Source organism: Cervus canadensis, chromosome 25, assembly GCF_019320065.1.
Source record: "Cervus canadensis isolate Bull #8, Minnesota chromosome 25, ASM1932006v1, whole genome shotgun sequence".
Taxonomy (NCBI): domain Eukaryota; kingdom Metazoa; phylum Chordata; class Mammalia; order Artiodactyla; family Cervidae; genus Cervus; species Cervus canadensis.
The window spans coordinates 26,311,971-26,337,979 of NC_057410.1; the positions used below are offsets into that span (position 1 = coordinate 26,311,971).

Here is a 26,009-nt window from a genome sequence, read left to right on the forward strand (position 1 = left end):
CAAGAATACTGGAGTGGGTTACCATGCCTTCCTCCAGGGAATCTTCCTAATCCAGGGATCAAACCGAGGTCTCCTGCATTGCAGGCAGATTCCAAACCCAGGTCTCCTGCTTTGCAGGCAGATTCTTTACTGTCTGAACCAGCCAATTTCACTATGTCTTATCTTTCATCTTGTCCTCCCCAGTCCATTTTCTATACCAGTAGAGTATATGCTCTAAAATGAAAATTTTCTTGTTACTCCCCAGCTTAAAATCCATTCATGGCTTCTCATTATCCTCTGTATAAAATTTAAAACCCTCAATGTGGCCTGGCATGCTTACATCTCTAACCTCATCTCTTAGTTCACTACCCTCACTCTCCCTTCCCTGCAGGGTAGGTTCCAGCTCTTTTGAACTTTAGATCTTGAAGTACAATACTGTCTGGCCTCTGGATCCTCTCATGACAGGCTCTTGAACTGGAGTACTTTTTCTTGCCATATTTCACTTGATTAAATCTTCTTCCTCATTCAGTCCCATCCTAGGGGTCATTTCTCTGGTAAACTTCCTCTAACACTCTAAACTAGATTAAGCATCCTTTCTAAAATCTCCAGTATTAACCTCTAAGTTTACCTATTATTATCATATCTATCAAATCATATGATAAATGCTTGTTTGTTCCCTTACTGATTTCTTCCAGTTCATGAAAGCAGGGGTTGTTTATCTAATTGACCACTATTACATCACAAGGGCTTAGCACATTGTTGTATAGGCATTCAAATACTTATTAAATTATCTCAAATATAATTTCCTTATTCTTTTTCTTTCCTGCCTACCTATCTGTAATATGACTTTGAAGTATATACATATTTATTATTTTATTTATCAAAAAAATGTTTGTTTCTAGGGAATTCCCTAGAAATCCAGTGGTTAGGACTCCATGCTTCCACTGAAAGGGATACAGATTCCATCCCTGGTTGGGGAATTAATATCCTACATGCTGCATGCAGCACAGCCAAAAAAAAAATTTTTTTTTTCTAATTTTACTTCTAGTAATGTTTTCATGATAGCTAAATCCACTAGCACCATGGGTCAGCAAACTATTTCTATAAAGGATCAGTTAGTAAATATGTTAGACTCTGTGGATCACAGCATCTATTGCTGCTGTTTCTACTTCTTCCTCTTCTTTTGCTGTTAAAATTCTTTAAACATTTAAACAGTAAAAACTATTTACTGTACAAAATAGGTCATGGGTCAGATTTGGCTCACATGTTATAGGTTGCCAATCTTTGCACTAAAATACAATTTGAGTGCTATAGATTTTGTTAAAATTAACTCAGCCAATTGAGTCATTCATTGCTTTTGTAACTTGATGATTTAGATTGAATATTTCTATTGCCACTTCAGAAATTGAAAACTGAAGCAAAGAAGGATTAGGTGACTTACCTCAGATCATACTTTCTGTGTAGTAGAGTTCAGACATGTTGTTCTCATGTATCATATGTGTCTTAAATCAGTCCTAAAATATTCTACCTTTGTAAATAAACTGGTAGAAGTGGAATAAAAGGAACTAAGAGTTTCAGTTATTCTAATGGCCAGAAATATTATTAACATTTTTTAGATCCTAACATTGAAGGAACACCCCAAAACTAGGTCCATTGGATAAGAGGATTGTGTCAAATATTGTATGATTAAAGCATGTTGCTTTAATAGAAGGACTGATGCTGAAGCTGAAGCTCCAATATTTTGGCCACCTGATGCGAAGAACTGGCTTATTGCAAAAGACCCTGACGCTGGGAGATTGAAGGTGGGAGGAGAAGGGGACGAAGGACAGAGGATGAAATGGTTGCATGGCATCACCCACTCGATGGACATGAGTTTGAGCAAGCTCCAGGAGTTGGTGATGGACAGGGAAGCCTGGTGTGCTGCAGTCCGTGGGGTCACAAAGAGTCAGACACGATTGTGCAATTGAACTGAACTGAAAGCATGTTGCAATAAATATGTCATGATGCCTTCCCAAGGGGTGAGAAAAGGTTAGCAATCTCATCCAGGCCATAGCCTTATGCAAACTGACCTCATCTAGAAAGTAAACTATTTATTCCAATCATTTAGAAGTGATGGAAATTTGTGATAATTGAATTCTGGCAGTTGGTTCTAAGTAGTGATCTACAGAATCTTTACCTTAAAAGAAGTCCCAGATCTTCCTTTCACTGGGAGATGTTTTTTTCATTAGATTTATTAGTGAAGTGAAGTCTTTCAGTCATGTCCAACTCTTTGCGATCCCATGGACTATACAGTACATGGAATTCTCCAGGCCAGAATACTGGAGGGGGTAGCCATAACCTTCTCCAGGGGATCTTCCCAACCCAGGGATCAAACCCTGGTCTCCCGCATTGCAGGCAGATTCTTTATTAGATTTATTAGAGAAGTATAGAATTGTGTTTTAGGGTTGCTTGATTGATTTTGTCTTTTAAGTGTTAGGCAATGCCAGGATCTTTGGTAAACCAGAGTTTTCAAATAGAAGATGAATTAGAGCTATGAACTCCAATTAGTTCATTTACCTAAGAGAACTGGAAGACAGTGCTTTAGTTTCAGCACTCTTGTAATTAAAAATTAGTACTTGAAATGAAGGCTGACCGTAATTCTTATCTTGATTTCTATTAAGTTGTTCATTTGTTGAATAGATAAACTAGATAGAAAAGAAAGGAAGAAAAGATATAGTCCTTCATAAGTAGCTTTTATTCTAGGTGGAGATAATCACCACTTACTTACAAGAAAGACTTTATACTTATCCTCTCATTTTGTCCTTTGCTTGAGGCTCTTCATCAAGGCAAAGCCCTTTAAACTCAAGCAGGACCAAGTCCAAAATCTTAAATTGCACTATCCTTAAAAGGTCTTTGTCTTCCAAACAAGTCAGATAATGTTGGAGCTTTCCATTAGTGAGTCATGCTGACTAAACATAGTTTCTGTGTTTTTCTTGCCATAAACTTTTAATCTCTTTCTTTCCTATTGAATAGCTCTTGTATAGAGTATTTTCATGATTTAAGACATTTCTGTGATCTAGGCATTGACAGCAGACTATATGATCAAAGAACAGCTTTTTATTTTAGTAGATAATCCAAATTTTTACTTTTGGTGCACTGTCTGTGGCAATTTTAAAACATTCACAAATTCTTTGATATTCCTTCTTTCAAAAGGTAGGATCCCTCCCCTTGAACATGGATAGTACTGAGGGCCTTGCTTCTAATGAATAGAATGTGGCAGAAATCACAGTGTGGCATTTTTGAGACTAGGTCATAAAATGTGGCTTCATCCTTTCTGTGGCTTGTGGCTTCATCCTTTCTGTCTCTCTCGAATCATTGGTTCTGGGAGAAGCCAGATACCATGTCATAACGATACTCTAGAGGGTCTGTGGAGAGATCTACATGACTTCAGCCAACAATCATGTGAGTGAGCTAATTTGAAAGCAGATCCTCAGGCAACATCTTTTTTTTTTTTTTTTTTCCCTCAGGCAACGTCTTGACCACAACCTCCTGAGAGACCCTGAGCCAGGACCAGCTAGCTAGATGCCAGTGAACTCCTGACCCACAGAGATTATGAGGTAATATGTGTGTGTTGTTTTAAGCCACTAAATTTTGGAGGTAATTTGTTACACTGACATACCATCGTGTAATATTTTGTAGTAAAAGTTTTGATAAACCTTTTATGTCTTATAGATTAGCCAACCAACATTGTTTTTAGTTCTCCTAAAATCTTACTTTTTTGTCATTATTTCTTTGGACTATCTTGGACTGAGAGATATTCATTAAAATTATTATAATAGCATCATTAGCATTTTTCTGTTTCTCCAAACTTCTCTTGTAGTTGCTACTTTACAAAAGTTGTTGTTGTATTATTTGTTGCATGGCTATTCATGACTATTATATCTTCATAGTGAATTATAGCTTTTAGCACTATGAAGTGTTATTTAATGCTCTTTTTTTTTTGCTTGAATATTGCCTTGTCTGGTATTATAACCACTGATTTTAAAATTTGCTTTTACCCAGTACCTCTTTGTTCATTCTTTTAGGTTCTCTTATATAGAGCCAAGAATTAGGTTCTATTTTGTGAGTCAGCCTGAAAATCTTTTTCTTCTTTTAAGTGCTTTAACCCTACACACACACACATACACATGACTGCTATGTTTGATCTCAGTTATGTCATCTTTATAAATATGAAAAGTCCATGGTCTTCCAGAAAACTGTGTTCAATTTTCTTTGCTCTTTGTTTTTCTCTTGATATTTATTTTTTGTTCTAATGATTCCCTTTATACCAGTACTCATATTACACCTTGGTACTTTTTTCTTTATACATTATTGACTATTCGTTTCCAGCTGGGAGCACTAATGGAAGAACTTGAAGGCACCTTCTCTTTCCTCTGTGCCCTCCACCATCCACTTTTAGCTGTTAGTGTTATTTTTCTTGATGTTTATTCTTGTGTTCCTAAATATGTTTTGGTTCATATGATTCAATTTTGGCCTTAAATGACATTCCTTTTTTAAAAAAGAATTTTTATTTATTTATTAATTTTTGGCTGTGCTGGGTCTTCATTGCTGCACACTTTTCTCTAGTTGCAGTGAGCCTGGCTACTCTCTAGTTGCAATGCGTGAGTTTCTAATTGCAGTGGCTTCTCTTGTTGCAGAGCACAGGCTCTAGGGCGCACGGGCTTCAGTAGTTGCAGCTCCCAGGTTCTAGAGCATAGGCTCAATGGTCATGGCACATGAGCTTAGTAGCTCCAAGGCATGTGGGATCTTCTCGGCCCAGGGATCCAACCTGTGTCTCCTGCACTGGCAGGCAGATTCTTTATCACTGAGCCACAAGGGAAGCCCCTAAATGACATTTTTAAATCCCACTTTTAACCTTTTAGACAATCAGTGAGGTTATTCTACTTTTTCCTCATTCCCCCATCTCTCATTTTTTTTTAGTTCTGACTATATTGTCAGAGCATGTAATGTTTATGTACTGTTCTTATTCTCACCTTGGTTTTAGCCTTAGATATATATCCAAATAGATCCATTGAACACTACCAGTCTCTTTGCTGAAGTTTTCTCAGGCCTCTCTTAGTTGGGAGCACTTTGTCCTCAGGAAGGACTCCTAAGTATAATAGTCCCAAGGTTTAGCATGCTGAAATTTTTTTTCCCCTAAAGCCTTGCTATTTATGAGACAGTTTGTCTACATTAAAAGTCCTTGGTACACATTTTTTCCCCTTGATTATATTGTAGATGTTGCTTTACTGTTTTCTGGCTTTGAATGTTGCTGAGAACTCTGAGGACTAACTGGTTTTCTGTCCTTAGAAAGTGACTTGGTTTTCCTGCCATGAAGCACAGGAAGTTTTTTTGTTTTTTTTTTTTTTCTTTCCCCTTTGTATTAAAGTGTAATAATTTTCTATGCTAAATCTAAGAGTTGATTTTTGGGTCTATTTAACTTGGTATATGGTATGCCCTTTTAATGCATGGATTTGAATCTTCTTCCCCTATACACTCTACCCGCCCCCCTAAAAAAGTGTATTGAATTACAGTTCTATTACATGATTTTTATTTTCTTCATCAAGACATTCAGAATATGTGTTGGATGTTGTTTGTCTGATTTCTAGATCACTTTCCCTTTGATCCTTTTAATCTCTGTTTCACCATTCTTATTTCCATCTTCTGTGTCCTAAATGTTATATTTGGTCCTAGTTACTCTTTTCTGTTGTTTTAGGTTGCATTCCCTGGGACATAGACTCTGAGACAGAGATTTGAATGCATGAAGTATACTGGAGAGTACCTTTGGGATCAATACTTGTGATGATGTTAAGGAAGGAGAATTGGACAGAAGGAGGAACTGAGCTGTAATTAGTGGTATGCTGATGAATGTTTAACAACCAGTTCTCTGGAGCAGGGGGAGCCCTGATCTGTTGCATTTTCCAGCATGTGTGTGCGTGTGTACTAAATCACTTCAGTCGTGTCCAACTCTGCGACTTCATGGACTGTAGGGCACCAGGCTCCTCTGTCCATGGGATTCTCCAGGCAAAAAGACTGGAGTGGGTTGCCATACCTTCCTCCAGGGGATCTTCCCAACCCAGGGATCAAACTCACATCTCCTGCAGCTAATGCATTGTAGGCCAATTCTCTACTGCTGAGTCACTGGGGAAGCCCTTTCCAGGATGTAAATACTTCCATCTTGGCAAATTCTAAGCTACCAGCATGATGTCACTGAGCATAGATCTGCATAGTAATACCCATACAGATGCAATAGATATAACCTCAAGAGCATAGATGTAATAAAATGTTTAGGAAGTAATGAATATTGGGTATTTATTACCTTGGTTTTGAATATAATTTATTTAATTTTAACTTTTATGTAATTTAAATTTTAGTAATGGGTTATGGTTAACAACCTGCTTGCAAACTTCCTAAAAATGTTAATTGGCTCCAGTGCTTTACTGACCATGACCAGTCACAACAAAGATTTCAGCTCATACCATGAAGAGTTCTGAAGTTGGGATGGCCCTTCAGCATTGCTCCTCCCTGAGGCAAGGGCCTGGTCACTGAATGCAGGCAGACCCAGGGGAGAGGGTTAGACCTTGGATGAGGGAGTTTTCTTTGGCTAAAGGAAATATACTCAGAGAAGGACTCATCCTCCAACATTCCAGCAACTTGGGGTATGAGGGTTTCAGTCTCAAAGTGAGTGTCTGGGGAGTATATCACAGGATCCACTACAATTAAGTATCTTGTAGTTTAGTCTTATTCTGCTTTGGGACAGCATTTTTTTCTGGTATCTGGTGCTGCAGCTGCTGCTAAGTCGCTTCAGTCGTGTCCGGCTCTGTGCGACCCCATAGACGGCAGCCCACCAGGCTCTGCCGTCCCTGGGATTCTCCAGGCAGGAACACTGGAGTGGGTTGCCATTTCCTGCTGGTATCTGGTATACTTTAATTTGTCAAAACTTGTGACACTTGTTTCTGTTTTGTTTTTTTTTATCCTAAGTAATTTTGTATAGATACTGATTTTTTGGTTATTTTCATTCATGTTCAAATATGTTGGATTTTTCTAGGTCACCTTTCTGGGTCACTTTTGGAGAGAATGGAGAGGTTTTTGTGGGTCTTTTCTGATTTTTCAGCTCAACCACTCCCTCTCCTGTTGCTATAGTGAAGAGCAGTTTTCTTAATTGTAATGTGTATGTAGAGCGGTGGTGTTATTTTGTTTTTTGTAGTCAGACTTCTGATTCTCTTGTTCTATTTTTCAGTGCTTTACTTATTACAGTAACTATTTTTCTTTCTTCCAATTACTACTGGCTACTGCTCCAAGGAACAATGACTACTTTCCGAAGTGCCTTCTCCAAAGGGCACTTCTCTTCCAAAGGGCACTTTGGAAAAAGGGTACTTCTCTTCCAAAGGGCACTTTCCAAAGTGCCTCTTCCAAGGGTCCTTCTCAAGACTACCATCTTTGTTCCTGTGACTTTTCCGAGCCATATATATTTTAACATTTATTTTTATTTATTTATTTGACTGCTCTGGGTCTTAGTTGCCCAATGTGGGATCTTTGATCTTTGCTGTGAAGTACAGGATCTTTATTTAGTTGTGGCATGTGAATTGATTCCTATGTTTTGACTTCTCTTGCCAGTGCTGATCTGCCATTTTTCAGACCAGATCTCAGCTGTTCCCAATAAAGTTTGGGTTATTTCCTCCTTGGACATGAATCCTTGTTGATGTTACTGAGTTCTACCATCACCAAGACCCTCCATATTCCCTTACTCTTTCAAACAGATTCTGTGACCACAGACAAACTTGTAGGGGTTCTAGATGGTCTCTTCTGTATTTTCCTCAACCTGTATATAAAATTGGAGATTGTAGGATTTTTTTTTCTGTATTTAGTATCCATTGTAGGAAGTTTTATTTATTTTTGGCTGTGCTGGGTCTTCATTTCCAGTTGTGGAGAGTGAGGGATAATCTCTAGTTGTGGTGCATGGACTTCTCTTTGCAGTGGTTTCTCTTATTGAGGAGCATGGACTCTAGGGCGCATGGCTTCAGTAGCTGCAGCACATGGGCTCAGTAGTGCGGTTCCTGGGCTCTAAGCACAGACTCAATAGTTGTGGCACACAGGCTTAGTAGCTCTGAGGCATGGGGGATCTTCCCAGATCCAGGGTTGAACCTATGTCTCTTGCATTGGCAGGCAGATACTTGACCACTGAGCCACCAGGGAAGCCCCAGTAGTAGGAATTTTTATTTGTTTTTCTTTTTGCTCCCTACAGTTTTTTGGAAGAGGCATGGGAAGAGTTGTGGGTTTCCCTGGTAGCTCAGCTGGTAAAGAACCCACCTGCAATGCAAGAGACCACAGTTCAATTCCTGGGTCAGGAAGATCCCCCTAGAGAAGGGATAGGCTAACCGCCCCCCACCCACCCCGCCCAGTATTCTTGGGTTTCCTGGTCTCAGATGGTAAAGAATCCACCTGCAATGAGGGAGACCTGGGTTCATTCCCTGGGTTAGGAAGATCCCCTGGATGAGGGCATGGCAAGCCACTCCAGTATTCTTGCCTGGAGAATCTCTGTGGACAGAGGAGACTGGCGGGCTACAGTCCATGGGGTCGAAAAGAGTTGGTCAGACATGACTGAGCTGCTAAGCACAACACAGCACATGGGAAGAGTCATAGAATGCCAGAATGTGTATTTGTTTTTATTAATAATATGCATAAATAATATTGTGCTTCAAATATCCTTCCATTTTTTTCACTTCTCATGGTTTAATATCTGTCTGTGAACTATGTGTGCACTAGGTTGTTCCTTTTGTTGATACATTTCTTCTCATCTGCATCCACCCTATTTTATGTACCTGTTCCCCTGGTTAATATACCTGAGTTGCTTCCACTAACCTGCTACCTTCCTGGAAGAACATCTTGACTGTTGAATTCAGTTGTATGATATTTATCTGTATCTATTTTTTAAAATCTATTTTCATTTGTGACATAGATTATGATTCTCTTTTCTTGTACTGTCTGTCTGATTTTGGAATAAATTTTTTCCCTCTTTTCCTATTTCCTGGAGCAATTTAATTGACAAAAGAATTAGTGGTCCCTTGAAGTCTTAGAAACTCACTCTAAAACCATGTAAGCCTAAGGCTCTTTTCTAGGGAGTAAGGTCTTAATTACTTTTGTATTTGGTTTGTTTATATTTTAATTTCTTTTGCCAATTTGGCATTTTATAATTTTACAAAGTCATATACTGCAAGTAAGTTTTTTAGTGTATTAGTCTATAATTAACCATAATACTCTTTTCAATTGCTGCTGTATTTGGAGCTGGTTCCTTTGATTTTATTATGTGATTTGAATATTCATATATTTTTTGCTGATTAACTCATTAGGGAGTTGTTCATCTTACTCCTTTTTTAAAATAAAACAGCAAAAATAGGGAATTCCCTGGTGGTCCAGTGGCTAAGACTCTGCGCTCCTGATACAGGGGGGCTGGGTTCGATCCCTGGTCAGGGAACTAGATCCCACATGCCACAACTAAGACTCTATGCAGCCAAATGAATAAAAATAAATGTTTAAAAAAAAAAAAAAAAAAAAAACAGCAAAAATAAGTTCTAATATAACTGAAGTTACAATGAATGTTAACCAGTTAAATAAGACAAAAACTCAGATTGGAGCTTAGACTGGACATAAGTTAAGGTCTAGCAATATATTATTTATAAAAGACATTTTAAAAAATATGGAAAAATTGAAGGTGGAGATATAAGTAGATGTTTCAGGCTAATATGAACAGAAACATCAAATAAATAAATGCAGAAACAAAATAGATATATTCAAGGTACAAGTTCAAGGTGAAAAGTATCAGGGACGAAGTCTAAGGAATAGGCAGACTATCAGGAGCTCAACCACGTGAAAATATCAAGTTGATAGTTGGATATACAGGACTAGAATGCAGGGGCAAAGTTCAGAAGCAAAATAAAAGCTGAGATGTAAGTTTGGAGTCATCAGCATATACATGGTATTTAAACCATAAGACTGACTGAAACTATCAAGGAAGTGTATGCAGGAAAAGAGGTCCAAAGAGTAAACTCTGAACCATCCCAACATTTTGCCATCAGAGAGATGAAGAGGAACCAGCAAAACGATGTAGAAGTAGCCAGAAAGATAGGAGGCAAACCAGGAGAGCATGATGTCCTAGAGCCACGTGGAAAAAGATGATTACAAAGAAAAAGAGTGATTGGCACTTTCAAATGTAGCTGACAGGCCAAGTAAGAGTAAGGCCAAGTAAAATGACCTTTGAACTTAACAATCTGGAGGTTGTTGGCGACCTTGCTAGGAGTAAGTTGGATGATGGAACTGGGGCAAAGACCTGATTAGAGTGGGTTCAAGAGAGAAAAGAAATTGAGACAGTGAGTTTACACAGGTTTTGAAAGGAATTTTTCTGTGAAAAGGGTGAGAGAAATGGAGCAATAACTGGCAGAGGAGGTGGATCTAAGACAGCTGTTTGTTTTTAAGTTAAATGTTAAGAAAATTAACATCATGTTAGAGAGGAAAAAGTCAGTGGTACTGAGAGAAATGAGAGAATTATTGAACTGATGTCCTTGACTAGAAGAGGTCTAGTGTGCAAGTAGAGAAGCTGGCAGTAAATAGGCAGCATACAGTTAAGTTCATCCACAGATAACAAGAGAGAAAGAAGACTATACAAGTACAAATTTAGATAATTAGGGAGATATGGTGGCTAATAATGGGGCTTCCCAGCTGACTCAGTGGTAGAGAATCTGCCTGCTGAGGCAGGAGCTTAGGAGCTGCTGCTGCTGCTGCTGCTGAGTCGCTTCAGTCGTGTCCGACTCTGTGCGACCCCATAGATGGCAGCCCACCAGGCTCCGACGTCCCTGGGATTCTCCAGGCAAGAACACTGGAGTGGGTTGCCATTTCCTTCTCCAATGCATGAAAGTGAAAAGTGAAAGTGAAGTCGCTCAGTCTTGTCCGACTCTTCATGATCCCATGGACTGCAGCCTACCAGACTCCTCCATCCATGGGATTTTCCAGGCAAGAGTACTGGAGTGGGTTGCCGTTGCCTTCTCCGGAGATGCAGGAGATGCAGGTTCAATCCCTGGGTCAGGAAGATCCCCTAGAATAGGAAAAGGAAACCCATTCCAGGATTCTTGCCTGAAAAAATCCCATGGACAGAGAAACCTGGTGTGCTACAGTCCATGGAGTCGCAAGGAGTCAGACAACAACTGAGCAAGTACATACAGGTGGCTAATAATCTGAGTTAATCATGATTACTTCCATTTTCTCAGTGCAGTAAGGAGCTACATGACTATCCAAAAGAAGGAAGATGGAAGAGAAGGCCTCAGAGATCTGAAGGGACAGGAGAAAATACAGAATTTTTTCCAGGACAGTGAGAGTAATGGATTAGAGAAATAGAGTATATTTGCCAGGCAGTATTATGGGCCACTTGAGGTTAATGATTATTTGAAGTAAGATCAGTCAGCAAGTTTGAACGTTTTCCTGAAGCCACATTCAGCTTCCAGAGTGCAGTTATGAGATAGACAGAGAAAACTGAATTTAAGTTGAGCTGTGATCAGCCAGGGAGTATTTCAGAGCAAGAAAGAAACAAGTGAGTTCAAGTTTAGATCATATATCAGAAACTGGGTATAATTATCAACTGTTGAATTCTAGCTGGGTTACCAAGGAAGTGAGGATATGAAGGGATGAGAGGCAGTAAGCAGGTAGTTAAATCAATAAAGGAAAGGACCCTGTGGAGTTCAAAAGGATTGTTGGAGTTGGGGTACTAGAAGGAGCAAGCTGGAAAGAGATGATGTTTGGAGAATGAATTATTTGAAACTGAGACTATGGAAGGATTGCAGTTTTCCTCCCCCCACCCCCCTGCTTTTTTTGTGATGATAAAGTCAAGGTTATGATTAATGGATCAAGGGTTATATCTCTGAAGAAGAATAGATCAAAGAATTGTGAGGCCAGGTGTTGGAAAGAGCTGTATGAATATTGAAATTGCCGGTGATGACTTCCGGCTCATTCAGTAGAGTCTGCCTGCAATGCAGGAGACCTGAGTTCGATCCCTGGGTTGGGAAAATCCCCTGAAGAAGAGAATGGCAACCCACTTCAGTATTCTTGCCTGGACATTCCCATGGACAGAGGAACCTGATGGGCTACAGTCCATGGAGTCGCAAAGAGTCGGACATGATTGGGCAACTAACACACACACACAACACACACACACACACACACACACACATACATGTGACAGAAGTACTGGATTAAGTTACAGTGAGTAAGGAAGAGGTAAAAGATTTCAACAGAGAGAACAATGGACGGTATTCAGTCTAATGACAGGAGATTTAAAGTTGAATCTTATTAGAAACTAGGAGAGAATGATCTGAAAGTAGCATTGAGGAGCAAGGAAGATCCCCATCTCATTTCTAGGCCAAGTGAATAAGAGGGATGAGAGTTAAAATAGACAACATTTGATGGACTTCCCTGGTGGTCCAATTAAGAATCCACCCGCTGATGCAGGGGACGTGGGTTCAATCCATGGTCTGGGAAGATTCCACATGCTGTGGGTCAGCTGAGCTCATGTGCCACAATTACTGAGCCCCCTGGGCCACAGCTACTTAAGCCAGAGCGCCTAGAGCCTGTGCTCCACAACAAGAAAAGCCACCTCAATGAGAAGCTGGAACACTGCAACTAGAGTAGCCACTGCTCATCAAAACTAGAGAAAGCCTGGGCAACAACAAAGACCAAGTACAGCCAAAAATATACAATAATTAATTAATTAAAGTAAATAAATAAAATAGACATCATTTGAGTGGGTTGCAAGTGAGGAAGTATTATCAGTATTATCAGGAAAGAGCAAGGGGTCAGTTATTGCTTTGCATATTTTGAGGTTACAGTGTTATAATCATCTTTATTAACAATATAGGTGCATGATATTCTCTCTATATTCTTTATCTACTATCTCCCTTTGCCCCAGTTATGCTTCTTGCCTTGAATTTATTTTTGCCTGTTATTATATGTCTGCTTTGCCTTGGCGGATATTGGGGTGGGGTGTACATATTTGTCTCTTTCTATCTCTTTGTTTTAACTTTGTCCTGTCCTCCTTTTTAAAAATTTTAATGGCGTTTAGTTGATCTACAGTGTTGTGCTGTTTCTTGCTCTACAGCAAAGTGAGTCAGTTACACATATATCCGTTCTGTTTTTGATTCCTTTTGTCCTGTCCTTCTTTTAAGTGTGACTCTTATAGACATTATATTGCTAGATCTTATTTTTAAATTAAATCTGAGCATTCTATCTTTTCTTGGTAAATTAAACTGATAAATTATCTTTATGTTGAATATTTTCTTTCTTCCTAGTTTAAATTTTCTTCCATTTTTTTCTTGCTTATTTCCTTATATTAATCAGTTTTTTCTATGAGTTTGAAAAGTACACATTTTCTATTTGTTCTTCCATTGGTTATCTTTAACTTGTTAAGACTCTTACTTGTATTTATCTTTTCCAACTTACTAAACTTATCAACACCTATCTGTGCCTTCGCCCTTAATGGTACAGATACTTTTTAATTATTTATTTATGTATTTGGCTGTGCTAGTTCTTAGTTGTGGCATGCAGGGTCTTTGGTCTTTATTGTGCCATGCATGATTCTTAGTTACGGCATGTGGGATCTAGTTCCCTGACCAGGGATCAAACCCTGGTCCCCTGCATTGGGAGCACAGAATCTTAGCCACTGGATCACCAGGGAATTCCTAGGACAAATATCTTAATATACACTCTTACCTGTCTCTGGATATTGCACTCTCCCCCTACTTTGTTATATGTGGTATGTGTGTGTGTGTATAATGCTTATGTATATACTATGTTTTTTAGACACCAACAAGCTTTACACAATTATTTTCTCATTTTTACTATCTTATATTTTATAGCATTTCCTAAAATTTTCATTCAATAGATTACTTCCTTCAAGAATACTTTTAAAAGGGGTCTTAATGACAATCTGATGAGACCTTGAAGGTCTGAGAATATATTTGTTATACCCTTATGTTTAAGCGATAGCTTAGTTGAATATAACTTAGCTTCAAAGTTTCTGTTTTTAATATTTTAAAAATATTAAAAAAAAAAATTTATTGTTTTCCTGTCCTTACTGTTGCTCCTGAGAAGTCTGACATCATTCTGATTCATTTTCTTTGTGGGTGAGTTGCTTTGCTTAGAATTTTCTCTTTGCTTTGGAGTTCTTAAATTTCATTAAAATATCAATAAATATTCAATTTTCCTATATCAGCCTGATTTATCCTCCCTATATACCCTCCCAATATCAATCTTTCTTTGAAGGTTCTCACTTAAAAAAAAAAATAATCTTCCCTACAATAACTTTTTTCTCTCCTGTTAGGACTCCTATTATATAAATGCTGTCTTTTCTATGTCTAAATTCATTTTTTAAAATTTATTTTTATTTATTTATTTGGCTGCATAGGATCTTAGTTGCAGCACGCAGGCTTAGCTGCAGCGTCACATGTGGGATCTTAGTTCCCTGACCAGGGATTGAACCCTCATCCCCCGCATTGGAAGGCAGATTCTTAACCACTGGTCTACCAGGGAAGTTTCTCTAGCCTCATATTTACTAATTTTTGTGTTTTTTCATCTCTTATTTCTTCTCAATGTCTTCTAGAAAAGTTTCTTGACTGATCTTGGGTGATGTCCATTTTGCTGTTTATATCATCTAGTGAGTTTATTTCAATTATGCATTGAATAGTCAGTAATCCTACTTGGTTCTTCATAAATGTTTGTTTCTGCTTCATTATCAATATCCTCTTGGGAACATTTATTTGGCTTATTGTTGTTGTTCAGTTGCTAAGTTGTGTCTGACTCTTTGCAACCCCGTACCTGCAGCATGCCAGGCTTCCCTGTCCTTCACTGTCTCCCTGAGTTTGCTCAAACTCATGTCCATTGAGTCAGTGATGGCATCCAACCATCTCAGCCTCTGTTGCCCACTTCTCCTCTTGCTCTCAATCTTTCCCAGCATCAGGGTCTTTTCCAATGAGTCGGCTCTTCACATCAGGTGGCCAAAGTATTGGAGCTTCAGCTTCAGCATCAGAACTTCCAATGAATATTCAGAGTTAACTTCCTTTAGGGCTAACTGGTTTGATCTCCTTGCTGTCCAAGGGACTCTCAAGAGTCTTCTCCAGCACCACAGTTCGAAAGCATTAATTCTTCAGAACTCAGCCTTCTTTATGGTCTTTATTTGGCTTGTATTCTAGTAATTCTTTCATCTTGAGTAGGTTATTTTCTTCCTAATTGTCTAGGTACTTTCCCCTGTGAGGTCATTTTCTTTCATGAGTATCCATTATCTCAGTGGGTAATGGAAGGAGAACAAGGTGGGAAGTGTCAAAACCTAGGCTTTAGCTTGTATACCACTCCCGGTGAGTGAGACAGTCCAACTTTGAATATTCTTATGTGTATTGCTCTCATCAGAGGGCTTTGCCCCTTGGTGAACTTCTCTATACCCCAGGCTTTGTTCTTTTCTTTTCTTTTTTTTTTTCAATTATTTTTATTAGTTGGAAGCTAGTTACTTCACAACATTGCAGTGGGTTTTGTCATACATTGACATGAATCAGCCATTGAGTTACATGTATTCCCCATCCCGATCCCCGCTCCCACCTCCCTCTCCACCCGATTCCTCTGGGTCTTCCCAGTGCACCAGGCCCGAGCACTTGTCTCATGCATCCCACCTGGGCTGGTGATTTGTTTCATTATAGATAATATACATGCTGTTCTCTCGAAACATCCCACCCTCGCCTTCTCCCACAGAGTCCAAAAGTCTGTTCTGTACATCTGTGTCTCCTTTTCTGTTTTGCATATAGGGTTATCATTACCATCTTTCTAAATTCCATATATATGTGTTAGTATGCTGTAATGTTCTTTATCTTTCTGGCTTACTTCACTCTGTATAAGGGGCTCCAGTTTCATCCATCTCATTAGAACTGGTTCAAATGAATTCTTTTTAACGGCTGAGTAATGTTCCATGGTGTATATGTACCACAGCTTCCTTATCCATTCATCTGCTGATGGGCATCTAGGTTGCTTCCATGTCCTGGCTATTATAAACAGTGCTGCGATGAACATTGGGGTGCACGTGTCTCTTTCAGATCTGGTTTCCTCAGTGTTGTATGCCCAGAAGTGGGATTGCTGGGTCATATGGCAGTTCTATTTCCAGTTTTTTAAGGAATCTCCACACTGTTCTCCATAGCAGCTGTACTAGTTTGCATTCCCACCAACAGTGTAAGAGGGTTCCTTTTTCTCCACACCCTCTCCAGCATTTATTGCTTGTAGACTTTTGGATAGCAGCCATCCTGACTGGCGTGTAATGGTACCTCATTGTAGTTTTGATTTGCATTTCTCTGATAATGAGTGATGTTGAGCATCTTTTCATGTGTTTGTTAGCCATCTGTATGTCTTCTTTGGAGAAATGTCTGTTTAGTTCTTTGTGTTCTTTTCTAAGGATGTATTTGTCTAGCCCTCTGGATAAAGAGAAAGCCTACGAGGAAAGGTAGGAGGAAAACTTTAGATGCTTGTTTCTTGAATCAGAAGTTTACTGTTTGTTTTTTTTTTTAAATCCAACCTTCCAGTAGTGTTCCCCTGTGAACCTACTTTCTGGTATTATAGAAGAGCTGATGGGAAAGGTAGTGATCTACTCTGGGCAGTGGTGGATAGAAAAGAGTCCAACTCAGGATTTCTCCCCAAATCTACTCTCCATGTTGGAAGCCTGGCCGTCCTCTGTCCAGGGCTTCTATTTTCCTTCTTTATCAAATCGTAAGTATCTCCTGACCCTCCAGGGATTTCTGCTGGTTTCGTTTTCATTTTCTTTTTTTTACCCATTCATTTCTTATTTCTGAGGTATATTTAGGCTTGGGTTGGCATGGGAGGTATAGTGTACCACTTTGTCATTACATCAGGGATCATTTTGTAACAGCCTACCTTAGTGTTTGTTGAAGCTTTGTGTTTCCAGCAATTTAGAGCAGAAGATATTCTTTCTTGAGTGGTAGTAGTCTGGAAATGAAGATGTTTAGCCTGAAAAACTACAGGCAGAAATAAAAAGCATAGGATAGGCAAAGCAATGTATATATATATGAAAGAGAGCAAAACAGGCATTTTACTGAAATGTTGAAATTTACTTTCAACCATACTTGTATTTAATTTTACAATCACCTGGGAATCTTCTTAAACCTGGAAACAAGACAAGAAAATCTTATTACAAGTTGCTCTTGAACACATTTGTGGGAATATAGATGATTTATAGGGAAATTGAGTGCCTCCAAAACTCACAAAGTTAAACTAGTAAAATTAATATGTAATTCATATATATAAAAGTCACCTTAACAAGGCAAAATGTCTCCCAGGATAAATCAGGAAGAGCAGGACTTGGCAGTAGTTTATATTTATTAGACAGTATTCTTAGACCTAAAGTTAGAACATGGCCTGATTATTGACAATGGTTGTTATTTCTAGGCATGGACTTGTCTGTATTTTCTGATTTTTTTATGATGAACATTCATTACCTTTGTAACTGGAAAAAAATTATTTTATGGAATTTTCATAAGGAAATCATCATATAAATATACAAACCTGTACAAGGATATTTCCTGCAGCATTGTTTGCAATGTTGAAAAAGATCCAAATTTCTATCAGTGGAAGAACCATTCAATAAATTATGATAGATCTATATAATAAATATCATGTAAACAATAAAAATGATGCTGTAAGCCTATATTAATGTAGAAAAATTTCAAAGATTTACTGTTAAGTGAAACACAAAGTAGCTTAAAAGATGTGTCTGATATGAGTCCATTTTTGCAACCAAAAGTAAGTGCATGGAAATTTTTTGAAAAATATATGCAAGAAGTTACTACTCAGTCTTAACAAATAAGTTGAACAAAGTGAAAAATCAGCAACTCTTCTTTGATTCTTTGGAGAAGTGAGGTCACAGGGAAAACCACTGCCCCCAAATTGGATAGACAGATGATAGAGAATTACAGCTTAACTAAATCAGAAGCTCATGAGCAGAAACTTCTGCAGGAAGCAGCGCCTGGTAGAAAACCTAAAACTGTAACTGATGAATGGTTGGAGGCTCAGTATTAAGAAGTCTGAGAGTTAAGAAATCCAGGGGACCTAGTCAAAACGACCTCCAGAAACTCTACTAGGTCCTGACAGTGAAGACTGGAGAAAAATCCCATTTACCCCAGGGGACTGGGGAAGGTAACCATTCTGAAGTAGAGCAGACCATTCTATTCTTCTTAACAAATCTACCCTCAAGAGAAACTATTTACCAAAGTTTAACATGCTGGAGTTTCATCAGGGCCTAACCTGCTTGAAGGAAATACCCAACTCCAGTCAACTCTAGCCATCCTGTCCCATCTAAGGTGAGGTAGGGGTCAGGGTACTAGCAAGCATTGATAAAGTTCACAGTCCAGAGGTATAGGCTGTCCAAAAGATGAGACCTAATCACAGAGCTGTAAAATGTTTCCCCTTCTCCCATACTTCACTACCATACCACTAGAGGCCTATTTGCCAGAGTTCCTTTCACCTAATATGTCTCGATTTTAATTTAAAACTTACAAAGAACACTAAAAGAAAAAAAGTACAGTTTGAAGAAGCTGAACAAGCATCAGAACCAGAGTAAGGTACAGTAGTGGTGTAATTAAGATAATTACAGCCATAATTAACTATGATTAATATGCTAAGGACATTGATGAAAAGGTAGATAGCACACAAGAATACTGGATAACGTGAATTTTCTTTAAAGAAGACTTTTCAAGAGAAATTTTAAAATATTTTGAACTAAATTAAAATGAAAATAGAAACTTATCAAATATTTTGAGCTATAGCAAAACAGTATGCTGAGAGGGAAATTTATAGCATTGCGTGCACATGTTAGGAAAGAAGCTTCCACCTTCGGAAACTAAAAAATGAGGAGCAAACAAAATCCAAAATAATCAGAAGAAAAGAAATAATAAAAATTAGAGCAGAAATTAGTAGAGAAAAGTAGCAGATTTAACTGGGCACCTTGCTCAATTATGTGTTTATGTTTTTAAGTACAAAGCCAAATGTGTAGAAATATTAACACCATATTCAGGATCATGGTTTCTCTGGCTCATGAAGGAAAAAAGGTCATTGGTTAGGGGTACAATGGAGAAATTCACTTTTATGTGTGTTTGTATTATATATTTTTAAGTTTTGCTTTTTGGGTTTTTCCTTTCTTTTGTAAAGAGCGTATTTTATTTCTGCATATGCAGATTTTTAATATTACTATGTTTCTTGCAATCTGAAATACTGAAAATACTGAAATACTGAAAAATAAATACTGAAAAAACTTCAATAGCCCTCTAGATAAAGTCCGGGGAACCTAATATGGATTACAAACACCTTCATGGTTTCTCTGACCCTACTTACCTCTCTAATCTTCCCACTTCCAGTTTGTACACAGCAGTCTCACCAGGCTGACCAATTTTCCTCAAAAGACTTCATTCCTCCTCTCCAGCACAGCCAGTCCTCCTCCCCTTATCACCCATCTTTCTTTTGATATTAAATCTTTGCTTAATTTTCCATATCTTTAGTAAAATGTCTCTGGCACTTTATCTTTGTCTGGGTTGAATACTTCTTTGTACTTCCAAAATATTTAGCACTTCCACCATCATTTACCACTTAATCATACAGTATTGCAACTGTTGATTTACTTCTCTATAGCTTCCATTAGAATATAAACCCCAAAAGTATAGAAACTTATGTCTCACTTATTCTAACATCCCTGGCCCCTGCTTAGTACTTAGCAATGATAGGCCCTCAATAAATATTTTTATAGAAATTATTTAGTTATTTAATGATAGTCTGGTTTATTTAACGTTCTTGAGGCAAGCTATAATTTTATTTTTAATGTGAACCCTGTTTTATAATCAGTATTTAGTTGGAATCATAAAATCTTACCATCCCATACTGTGGTTAGAAATTATTTCCTGGAAACAAAGAAACCCAAAACAGAAATCATTACCTGGAATAAAATTCTCTTCAGTCATTCACATAACACAGTTTGGCTTAAACTAGGTCTTGCTTTTGTTTTTAGGATTCGCTCATAGTAAGTGTTCATCAGATTGCATAAACCATTCTTAGGCAAATGTGATAAAGTTCTTAAAGTTGCTTTTTATTTTTATAAATTCAAATTTGGGACTATAATAGGTATTACTCTAATGTATGGTAAATATGTACTGATACCACTTGCATTTAAATGAATCAAATAAAAATGCCATTGTTACTTATATTTTCTTCTTAGCTTACTCTTTTGCTTCATTTTCCCTAGAGCCTGTGTGCTGCTAACTGAAGATTGTGATTTTCGAATAGCTTCTAACCCCATTTGTTAAAAAAAAAATTATACCTTAATAGAATAATACAACTTTCCTTTTCAAACAGAAGTTTATATAGCAAAATGTTAGCAGCAGTATTATCCCTGAATGGTAGAGGTCAAAAGTAATTTGTTGTCTTTGTTATACTTTCTTATGCCTTATATATTTTTGAAAATTTTTAATGAAAATATTTCAAATTATATTTTGTTGAAAACAGTTCCTTTGGGAATTCCCTGGAGGTCCAGTGGTTAGGACTCAGCACTTTCACTGCTAGGGGCCTGGTTTCAGTTCCTGGTGGGGGAACTGAGATCCCACAAACCATGCAGCATGGCCAGTAAATAAATAAATAAAAACTTTTTTAAAAAAATTGTACTTTTGATAGTTGTTATCTTTTGTAATTCATCAGTATCTTATCATCCCCTACTTTAATTGTTACCTCTTTGGAGACAGAAACATATATTTATTCATTCATTCAACATTGAACTTTTTTGAATATTTCTAATGGGTCAAGATGTCAGACCTCTTGGGATACAAAGAGACAGTTGCATAAACAGATCATTATAATACCTGTGGTAGATACAATGATAGAGTAATAAGCTTAGGATATTATGGAATTTGGGGAAATGGCACATAATGGCAATAGGGAAGATTAGGAAAAGCTTTCCTCAGGGGAAAAAAATAAAACTAATTAAGTCAGTAATGTTTTTGAGCTGTAAGTAACAGAATCCCTGACTAAGGATGGTTGAAACTAAAAAGTTATTCATTGCTCACCTAACAAAAACAGCCAGAGGCAGGTGTACTCAGGGTTGTTACAGTAACTTAATGTCATCAAAGATAGGGTTTTACTTATCTTCCTCCTCTGTAATTCTTGGTGTATTGTCTTTTTGGTCCTGTGGTTATCACCTCAGGGTTGCCAAAGATGACACTAGCTCTAAGCATCACATAACACATCAAGGCAGGAAGAGAAATTTTAATCCCAGTCACCCCTGTTGGAAACAGGAAGAAAGGGTACTGGGGGAATAGGGAGGTTTCTGTTTGTATATATTTTTAATTTAAAAAATTTATGAGACAACGTAAAAGAAACAATATGTTATTGGTCCTGAATTTTTTCAAATATTGTTCCTTCTGCCTGGCATCCATGGTCTCTTGAAACTTTCTCACATGTTGTATCTCAGTGCCTCATTTATAGTACCTGGTACATAGTAAGTAGTAAATATTTTTGAAAGTAAAGCAGGCAGAGCAAAAACAGAAGCAGTTGAACACAATAGGCAGCTAATCTCCCTAAAATATATTGTCTAAAATCAGGGAAGGTAAGTAATAAGGTAATTACAATACATGGTAGGTGCAAGGATAGTGTTAATTACAAGATACTAGTAAGATTATGCTCAAAATACTTCAAGCTAGGCTTCAGCAGGACGTGAACCCAGAACTTCCAGATGTACAAGCTGAGATTAGAAAAAACAGAGGGACCAGTGATTAAATTACTAACGTTCGTTGGATCATAGAGAAAACAAAAGAATTTCAGAAAAACATTTGCTTCTGCTTCATTGACTATATGAAAGTCTTTGACTGTGTGGATCACAACAAACTGGAAAATTTCCAAAGAGATGGGAATAACAGACCACCTTACTTGTCTTCTGAGAAACCTGTATGTGGGTCAAGAAATAACAGAACCGGACATGGAGAAATGAGCTGGTTCAAAATTGGGAAGAGTATGACAAGGGTGTATATTGTCACCTTGCTTATTTAACTTACATGCAGAGTTATGCAGAGTAGATCATGTGAAATGCTGGGATGGATGACTCACAGACTGGAATCAAGATTGCTAGGAGAAGTATCAACAATCTCAGATACGTAGATGATACGCCTCTACTGGCAGAAAGTGAAGAAAAACTAAAGAGCCTCTTGATGTGGGTGAAAGAGGAGAGTAAAAAAGATTATTTGAAATTCAACATTCAAAAAACTAAGATCATGGCATCTGGTTCCATCCCTTCATTGTAAATAGAAGGAGAAAAAGTGGAAACAGTGACAGATTTTATTTACTTGGGCCCCAAAATCACTGTGGATGGTGACTGCAGACATGAAGTTAAAAGACACTTGCTCCTTGGAAGGAAAGCTATGACAAATCTAGGTGCAGTGTATTAAAAAAGCAAACACATCACTGCGAACAAAGATGTGTATAGTCAAAGCTATTATTTTTCCAATAATCATATATAGATGTGAAGTTGGACCATAAAGAAGGCTGAGCACCGAAGAACTGATGCTTTCAAATTGTAGTGCTAGAGAAGACTCTTGAGGGTCCTTTGGACTGCAAGGAAATCAAACCAGTCAATCTTAAAGGAGATCAACCCTGAATATTCATTGGAAGGACTGACGCTGAAGTTGAAGCTCTAATACTTTGACTACCTGATGCAAAGAGCCAACTCATTGGAAAAGACCCTGATGCTGGGAAAGATTGAAGGCAAAAGGTAGAGGAAGCCCAGAGGATGAGATGGTTAGATAGCATCACCAACTCAGTGAACATGAATTTGAGCAAACTCCAGGAAATAGAAGGACAGAGGAGACTGGTGTGCTACAGTCTGTGAGGTTGCAAAGAGTCAGACACAACTTAGTGACTGAACAGCAGCAACAAGATTACATAATATTTTTGCTATTATTTTACTTTATTATAGTAAAATTTTAAGTGTCTTATTTCATGGTCACTCAGTCGTTCCTGACTCTTTGCGACCCCAAGGACGACAGAATCCTCCATCTATGGGATTCTCCAGGCAAGAATACTGGAGTGGGTTGCCATTTCCTTCTCCAGGGGATCTTCCTGACCCAGGGATTGAACCCGGGTCTCCTGCATTGTAGGCAGATGCTTTACCGTCTGAGCCATTGGTATCTGCCACCTAAACAAATTTATGAGTTAATGCTGTTTCTTCTTACCCCAGGACTTGGATTTCACCAGAATAAATGAAACTGCTGTCACAAATTCTTTCAGGTTACAAAGTTCAATCTTCTAAATTCTTAGTTTAGAACATTAAATTCTCTTTCCTGAAAGAAGTAATGCAGACTCTAAAACTCTTAAGTTCCATTGGAATGATTTCCAATGATAGGCTAAAATCTGGTTTAATAGAATTTGGAAACATGGAACCACATGACCACCTTACCTATTGTTTCCAAGTGTCTTCAGTGTATCCTGGGATATAAGCCCTGAATTTACTTCAGATTGGGCCTAGATATGACAATTGAATTTAAGGTCATGTTGCTGAAGCATGAAGTGAGCAAAAGCATTTTACAGTGGTCTTTCTGGTATTTTCAATAATAAATCCCTAAGTGGAATTCAAAAGTGGACCTTTCTAGTGTTAGATTAAGTTTTGCCATATTATAACTGTTTTTTGTCTGTCTGTTTGTTTATATTATTCCAATAGGCCCATGAAAAGAAACACTAAAAGACTAATGCTGAATTTATGGGTACTTTTTTATAACTGGTGTGAGTTTGACGTCACACCAAGAACCTACTTTTGGTAACTCCCTGGTGCTCTAAGTCAAGTTAAGGAAACAAAAGGTATGTGATCAAAGGCCCAATTATCAGAGTTCTCCCAGTGCTTAACTTACCTTGACTGAATACATGTAAGAGATCTTATGAAGGCTGACTGAACATCTAACTGAAGCAGCATAGGAATATCTGGGTACCCACCCAGCTGGGCCCAGAGTGAATGCATTGATGTCTTCTCTGTTATTGGGTAACTCGAAGTGGATAGATCTGCATTCCAGATGGCTTGCAGTTGGTCGTCTTTTCTAGAGAATCAGAGAGCACTCCTTAAGCATCAAACTCTCCTGAGCTCCAAAGCCATTCAAGATATAATTCCTATTCTCCTCCCTTCTCTTCAGCACCACCCTGTCCTATAAAGCTCCCCCTGGCACTGAGGAACTTTAGTTATGGTCACTTCAACTGAGAGATGGGTTAAAATAGCAGAATTTGCAAAAATAGCTTTTTTTTTTTTTTTCCTGAAAGTTGCCTTTCCATGACTTCATCTACTAATATATTTTAAACAACTTTCTTAGCTTCATGGAGTACACATTCCATATTCAGGCTATTACCCCACCTCCACAACAATCTTTTCCAAAGTTTCTACCTTTTTTTCTTTAAGAAAATGTTTCTAAGTTTTTTCATTGTGTATATTGAAATAATTTGTTTCTTACTAACAAAGAATCAACTTCATTTTTTTAAAGGAACTCAAAACTAGATGTTAAATTTTTAAGTAGAAATAAGCCTTTTGCAGACTAGCTAAGAAGATTAATACTTGCACCACCATTATCTACTGCACCATATCATAATTGTGGAGAAGGGGAATCTCTTGGGCAGAAAAAAAAAAAAAGCGTTAATTTACATTTATTATCCAAAGAAAGTTTAATGTAAGTCTTTCCTACCACACACCTAAATTTATTGAGAATGTTATACTTCCTTTTGTCTTCTTTCAGTAGCTTTAGGCATGGCTTTTGAACAGATTTGGTAGAGGCAGGTATTTGCTTTTTTTCAATGACCAAAGGGATAGGTTGATCGAGATTCAATTTATATGTCTCTTGAAGCTAAAAGTAAATAAATCAGAAAAAGGAAATCATGAAAAGAAAGGGCCAAAGTCTTTAGGATGATCTTCTGAGCTGGCACTAGCTAAACTATGACATATTTCCTCTTCCAAATTCTCTTTCTCCATGCCTTTTCTCCCTTCCTCCAACCACTCCTCAATCTGTACCCACCTCCAACACACAATTTCAGAGTTGGCAGTTATTAATATATAAAGACCATGGTCCTGCTTTAAGTTCTAGTTTTAGTTCTCTCATTTCCTAGCTTTGTGACTTTGGGTTAGTTGCCAATTTTATTGGCACCTCTTTCTTCTCATTTCTAAAACAAGGATAATAATACAAGGTTGTTGTGAGAGTTGTATAATATGTTTGGAAAACTTCACAAATTGTGAAGAAGCACTGTGCAAATGTAATGATAGCTAACACTGACTGTCAGATGCTTTCTATATGTTAACTTGCCTGCAGCGTGGGAGACCCGAGTTCGATCCCTGGGTCAGGAAAATCCCCTGAAGAAGGAAGTGGCAGTATTCTTGACTGGAAAATCCCATGGACGGAGGAGCCTGTGGGGCTACAGTCCATAGGGTCGCAAAGAGTAGGACATGACTTGACCACGATTCTGATTCAGTGTAAGGTATTTATGCATTTCTACCCTTTCATTCCTTTTGTTTTTCCCTCTCCTTTCTTAATACCTTCATACCTACTTCATTATCTAGATTCTAGCTTTCCTGAACCCAGACCTTTATGCATCTTTTGAAATGCCCTAGACATTGTCATTCCTGTTAGACAGCTCATGACATTGCCAGTTCATCTTGCCTTACTCCATCTACATTGGTCATACTTTCCAAACCCAGAACTGTCAAAAATATCCATGTTTAAGGTGAGAGAGTTTTAATATTTATATATTGTAGCTTGTAATTTCTGGAGAGTTCCCTGATGGACTAGTGGTTAGAATTCTAGGCTTTCATTCCAGGCCTGGGTTCAATGCCTGGTTGGGAAACATATCCTGCAGGCTGTGACAAAAAAAAAAGTAACTTCTAAAAAATTCACAATATGTCTATAATGAGAAATTTCTCTGTACCT

At 37.9% G+C, this 26,009-nt stretch overlaps 1 protein-coding gene and 1 long non-coding RNA gene across 2 annotated transcripts in view; both read left to right on the forward strand.

Annotated features, from left to right (window-relative positions):
• Window positions 1-8,052, forward strand: part of LOC122427713 — a 32,303-nt gene extending 24,251 nt beyond the window's left edge. The window contains exons 2-3 of the long non-coding RNA XR_006265518.1: window positions 3,486-3,575; window positions 5,714-8,052. This is a non-coding gene — a long non-coding RNA (uncharacterized LOC122427713). The remainder of the gene's footprint in view (window positions 1-3,485; window positions 3,576-5,713) is intronic.
• LOC122427692 (tubulin alpha-1C chain) overlaps window positions 1-26,009 on the forward strand; it is a 1,128,437-nt gene that overhangs the window by 920,827 nt on the left and 181,601 nt on the right. The window lies entirely within an intron of this gene.